Below are 6,226 nucleotides of genomic sequence, written 5' to 3' on the forward strand. Positions count from 1 at the left end.
TGAAAAGGTGCTGTGGCTTGCAGGCACTGAAACGTATGCACTTGCAATAGGCTATAAAGCAAGACCTCCTGACAGCAGGCTGCTCTACAATGTGCCATAATAAGCTGTTGAATTTACCTATCTTCTAATTCATCTGGTTTATTTTTGCGCTGGGAGTTAAAGTATTTTAGAGCTCCACTGGGGAAATAGTTGGCTGCCTTTTCGATGAGTCTTTTTAGAACATGCCGTGTAACTTAACTGTCTCATTGTTTGTGCTGAGCAATACGCCAAAAAAATTTCCAGAAGGTTCATATAAATGTCCAGTGCTTAATAGTTCTGGCTTTATTACATCACTCCTTCCACCCTGAGATAAGTCAGCCTGTTTGATGAGGGTTCAGGTACCTCTATAGGGGGATTGGCAGGTTAGGAAACGGGAGCAGGGACTGCTTTTCAGCCCGTGCCAATGGCTGGCTCTGGTGGTGTGAAATGGTCATTGGACCTGGTCCTAGAGGAAGCTTTCCTGCTGCCTCTTTCCATGTCATGTCATCTCCCCATGGCTTGGGAAGGGCAGCAGCATGTCTGTGGTGCTACTGGGAGGAGTGGAGAGACAAACAACACCCTTGACACTTCGAAGAACGTGTCCAAAATATCACGGCTTGTTTTTGAAAAGTGTTATTTAAAGGAATGTGTTATTTGGAAAAGGCTGAGAACGAGTCTATTCTGGTTTTGTCTGATCGCGTGTATGGATGCCTGAGTGCGTGTGGGGGTAGATAAACAAGAGCGAGCACGAGCCAACAGGTCTCCACCGAGTTTTCTTGTCTGGCTTGTTTGTCAAAATTCTCTGGCCATGGATTAACTTTCTTTGCTTGGTATTTATTGTTGCTGCATCTGCCCAGAGTATGTGGAGTGCTCCTTAAATCCCAGATAATGACCATTTATTCAAAGTACAGAATTGCTCAGGCTCCTTGTCGGGGATCATGACCCTCACAGGTCTGAGAATGAACACAAGTACTCAAGGGGTGAGCCTCAGCCCATGGGTACAACGACCTTGCATGGCAAAAACAGAGCTCTCTCATATGGAGAAATGCTTTTTTTGCATGCCCACGTGATTTACTGGTTCAAGATGTCAGGCCTTGCCATAAAGTATATGGAACTAGTCCTAACACGTAGCATCATACCCTGACATTGACTTCAAGTATGGGACTAAGCCTTAAGAGAGATTGTTTCTTTTCCAACTGTAGAAGACAACCGCTGTCATGTAAGGAGGCTTTACCAGGGCACTAATGTGTACACCAATAATACTAAATCTTACACTTCCAAGGCAGCATCGTCAGGACTAATTCTCTTTCATACTCTCAGGATGGACTCAACTCCAATACTCAGATCTTCCACCGACCTCAACAAGAAGCTGAGCATCAGAGAAGGCAGCTTTAGGACTGAACATCACAGAAAGGTTTGTTGTTCTGGGTTTTACTGGGGTTCTGCCTCCAACCATGCTGAGCAAAGAGCACAGCAGAGCACTGATCACACAACACAATTCTGGTCTAGGGACATGTGTGACCTGAGCATTAGGTCACTGCAACAACTGTGTTCCCTGGAATTATGGACTGGAATCCAGCAGGGCCGACAGCTCCAGGATCATTGTTTGCAGTTAACCCTACAGGGAGTCTCTTGGTTAGGAACCAAAAGCTCTGTGGGCACAATGGTTGGGTCCCCAGCAGGTGCAATCAGCAGATCTCTCCTTCAGCCAATGGAGATGTGCTTGTTTGCACCAGCTGAGGATCTGGCTCACGTGATTTCATGATGTGGGCGAAGCAACTGGGGGTGGGGGGGCGTTTTTGCTTTATCATAATGTTGTGGCTATTGGGGACTGATGTGCTCAGCTTTCACTGTTGTAGCAAAAGAATTGCATAGACTAGAAAGAGAAGCTCACGCTGCCAGGACCACATTGAAGCGGTGCTCCCAGACTTTGGCAAGACCTAGCTTGAAACCACCCTCAAGAGTGGAACTGGGGTGTGCACAGAAGGGAACTCCTTTTCCTCCCGATCTTCTAAGAACCACAGGCCAAATCAGGTCGGGGTAAGAGGATAAGCTCCAGTGAAGCTTAACACTGTTTACACCAGGGCTAGATTTGGCCTCAAAGAGTCTTATGATTCACTAAGCACTCCTAGAAGCTTGTCCTGTTTCTGCTACCATCTTTGCTGCTGCTCTGTCCTGGGTCAGTGAGCGTCTGCCAACAGAGTACCTCCAGGAAAAGAGCTTCTCAGGTAGTGCTGACTTTAATGAGAAAACCAACCCTCTTCTTGAGCAGCTCAGAGCTCTCCCACCTCCCCTATGCCTCCCCCTGTGCATAAGCATGCCTGCCTGAGCTATGCTGGGGACAGAATTTAACTGGGAAGCTGGGTGAGATCGAACTGGTCTGGGAAGCAAAGCCCATGTGGGATGTGAATAGAGGTGTTGAGCATCACGGTAGCCATGGTTAGACTCCCAGGCACTCATGCACTGCATCACCTTGATGTGAGGTGCTGATGAGGGTAATCTGAGAGCCAACCTGGGGTCAGGCAGGGACTTGGGAGGTGGATTCAATTCCCACTGAAATCAATAGGAGTCTTTTCTCTGATTTTGGTGGAAGTGATCAGGTCTAAGGCGAGCGGGAAGGTCAGTTACAGAATCTACAGCTGGAAGAGGAAGTATGAACAGCCAGGAATAGCACTGTATGGCAGGCTACAAAGTCACCTCTATAGCAAGCAGCAACAACTACCCCCACGTGGACAAGAACTGAACCTTATTCACTGTTCTGGGGAAGTTTGTCCTCTTCTCTGTTGTCTCCCTTACTTTCCTCTCCCTTGTTCTGTTGCTGGCTTTTGATTCTCCTTTCACGGGGCCTTGTCCTCTCCTGTGGCCATAAATACCATGTGCACCCAGGGCACTATAAATATCAATAGTGTCACTCACTACTGGTTTAAACCTCCAAGGAACCCAGATTCATGCTTTGTTCAGTGACAGTATATAAGGAAAATGCTACAACTTTGGGATCTTTTGGAGGATATGCCCCAAATCCAGGGTTTCCTCCACCATTTCAGCTGTCACTGAAGTCATTGGGAGTCCCTTCATCGGCAGCAACAGGGCTGGAATAAACCTTTGTGATCTGCTCCAACTCCAAAGGAAGTCAACAGGAGGCTTTTCATTGACTACACTGTTCCACTCATTAATCTTCTCCCCGTGACACACTCTGTTGGTGGCCATCAGTGGGCTGAAGAGCTCAGCACTATGGATGTCAGGCCTTTTTTTTTTCACATTGGCTCAGCTACTATAAAGTAGCAACCAAAGGGAAGTAACAGATGCCTGTAGCTGTCGGTGAAGGAATGCTAAAGGGGGTGGAATTCAGCTCTATTAGCAAAGAAAAAAGCCAGGAATACCCCGACTAAAATATCCCCAGAACACACATCAGCACAGACAGAAGTCCTGCCAATTGCAGAAGAACAAGAGGTGCGGAAATGTGGTGGGTAAGCTTAGAAAAGTGCTGATATAGTTATAGCTCTAATCCTAGCCAGAGTGATTCAAAAGATCGGTGAAGACATGGGGTCATGGGCTTTGGCCTATGCTAACATCCAGAGCTCAAGGGACCCTGGGTGTGCAGACCTGTTGTTAGGATGCGGCCCATGTTGTTCTGTCTTCATGGACTTTGTACTCCAGCATAGGTAAATTAAAGCCAACCCACATATGCCTACACCTTCATTCTGTCTTGCAGACATGCCCTTGCCCTCCTTAATACACAGACTGGCAGCTCCTGAGTTTGGTGAAGACACAAGCGAGTGCCCAGGCACATCTTTTGACTTGAGAGTCCCCTTGCTGCAAACCTGAATGTACAACTAGACAAGGAGACCTGGTTACACTTTTGCTGAGGGGCCTGGCCTGGAGTGGCTCCAAATAACTGGAGTGGCTGAAAATGTATTGGTGGTGCTGAATTTACACTGATGCCAACCTTCAGTCTCTTTTGGATATAGCTTGATCTTGCTGTGACACTGGCACAAATCAGGAGTAACATCAGTGAAACTACTGGAGTTTCACTAGCATGATCCTAGAATATTACAGAGCTTCATTACCATATAGAAGCAAGGTTGGAAGGGGAAGCACTTGGTTTTCATAAATGAAGTAGTGGTGTAGAGCCTGGGCTTGCTAAAGGCAAGAAGAGAAGTTGCAGAGAATAAGGTTGTAAGGGACCTTGAGGAGTCATCTAATCCACTCTCTGCCTCGAGCTAGGATCAGCTCTCCTCAAACCAATCCTGACAGATATTTGCTTACTCTTCCTAACAGTGACCAGGAGGAATCCCGGGGTGGGTAAAAGAGGTGATGGAAAAAGGCAAGTCATGACATTCAATGGTCCTAAGGGAAGCGGCTAACATACCATGGAGATGTGTAGCAAGAGGACCTGGACAGAACAGAATAATGTTGACAACTCCAGCAGGGTGAAGAGCTGCCCCAAAAAATCAGTGAGTCTCCAGAAAGGAAGGGAGCCATGTCTATAAGATGTGCTTAAATTCAGAGGGCTATAGTCCCTGGCCTCCCCCAGGGTTTTAATTCTGCCATCTGTGAGAACAGGTAGCAGCAGAGAGGAAAACTAGCAAAAGCACTTGTACTATTTTAATGCATTTTAGAGCATGCAGGGCCCTTTCTCATTGTCCCAGCATAAAGCAGGGTAAACCCTGCCAATCTTAATGTTCTTTTGTGTCATTGGGAAGATACTACTTTCAGGAAGGATCCAGAGGTATCAGGGAAAAGCTTTAGGGAAGTAGGGAACAGAAGTCGCCCTTGCTCATCTCTGGGGGCAAGCGACTGCTCTCAGGTCGTTGCCATCTGACAGCATCATCTTCACAGCGGCCATGCGCTGCTCTGCTCTCAAGTGAGAGAGAAGACCCAGCTCCTGAGGACACAGAAAAGCCCAGTGCAGCATAGCAATAACTGAATGCCTCGCGCCTTTTCAAAAGGCCGCCTTGCTTTCCAGCTCGTACAGCTGTCCTTCTTGCTCTCATCCCAGAGGAGCGCACTGAATAGGCAGGCGGAGCGGGGATGGCTAAGTACTCAGCGACATGGCTGGATTACTCTCGCCTTCTGTGAAACAACTGCGGTTGGTTCTTCCGGCACCAAGAATAAAAAGCCTCACTGCCATCTGGAGAGCTAGCAAACAAGCTGGAACACGTGTGCCGTATGTGCACAGCTGTGCAGTGTATGTGTGGTGCTGCCGTACCATCTGCCCAGCATGCCACATGCCAGTTGCTTGACGTGGGGTGGGCCGGGAAGGGAAACTTGAGGGGGATGGAAAGAGAGAACTTACTGCGGTGAAGAAGCATCTTTACTTCTCACCTGTCAGGATTGGGTGTCACATCACCCATACATGCAAGCCCAGCCCTGCAGCCCCTGCTGATGCGAGCAGCCTCCCTAAGGAACTGGCTTTGGGGACCTGGTAGATTAATTGGGAGCCCACATGAACTGCAGCCTGTTTAAATCCTTTCCTTGACTAGCACAGTCCGAACGTGTGGCACTTGCTATGTCTTTCCACCCATTCCCTCGAGTTTGCAGGACACGTGACACCTCTGCTTTGCTTGCAGAGTGCCTGTCCTCTTCCCAAAGAAGGAGCGCGGAGCTGGGGTACAACGGTGACGCTCTTCTGCACTTCATGCGGGCCAGTCTATGCGGAGGTATCGGTTTCAATGCTTCAGGGCAAGACTCTCAGCTGCTTGAGAGACCACTATGTGATGACAAGGAAGGAATGGAGGACTAACTTCAGAGCAACAAGTGACTGAGGCCTGCGCGTAGCCTTCTGCTGTCTGGGGAATTAGCCACTACAGCGTGCCATAAGATTTTTTTAATGCTACCCGGGGACACCAAAAGAATTTGCTTCATGAAGTAAATTGTTCGAACGAGACTTTCTTTTCATCTCCAAAAGAGAATCTCTGTATAATCCCTATTTTAGACTCTTTCCCAGACTACAGGAAATGCTGCCTGCACTGGGATTCCTGTGTGCCCAACTCATGGGACAACAAAACGCCTACCCATCCCATGCAGGCAGCAGAACAGCCCCTCACATGCAGGGAAGGTCCCAATGCCCGGCAGACTGCACACAGGTGCTGGGCGGGCTGTATCCTGAGCTTTTCTAATCTGGCTTTCCTGCACGAGCTACAGCATGTCACAGAAAGAAAGTGACTGTGATGATTTTCTTAATCAGCAGGGGCCAACCTTGCTGGCA

The sequence above is a fragment of the Crocodylus porosus genome, unplaced genomic scaffold (genome assembly GCF_001723895.1).
Source record: "Crocodylus porosus isolate Cpor-Errol unplaced genomic scaffold, CroPor_comp1, whole genome shotgun sequence".
Lineage (NCBI taxonomy): Eukaryota > Metazoa > Chordata > Crocodylia > Crocodylidae > Crocodylus > Crocodylus porosus.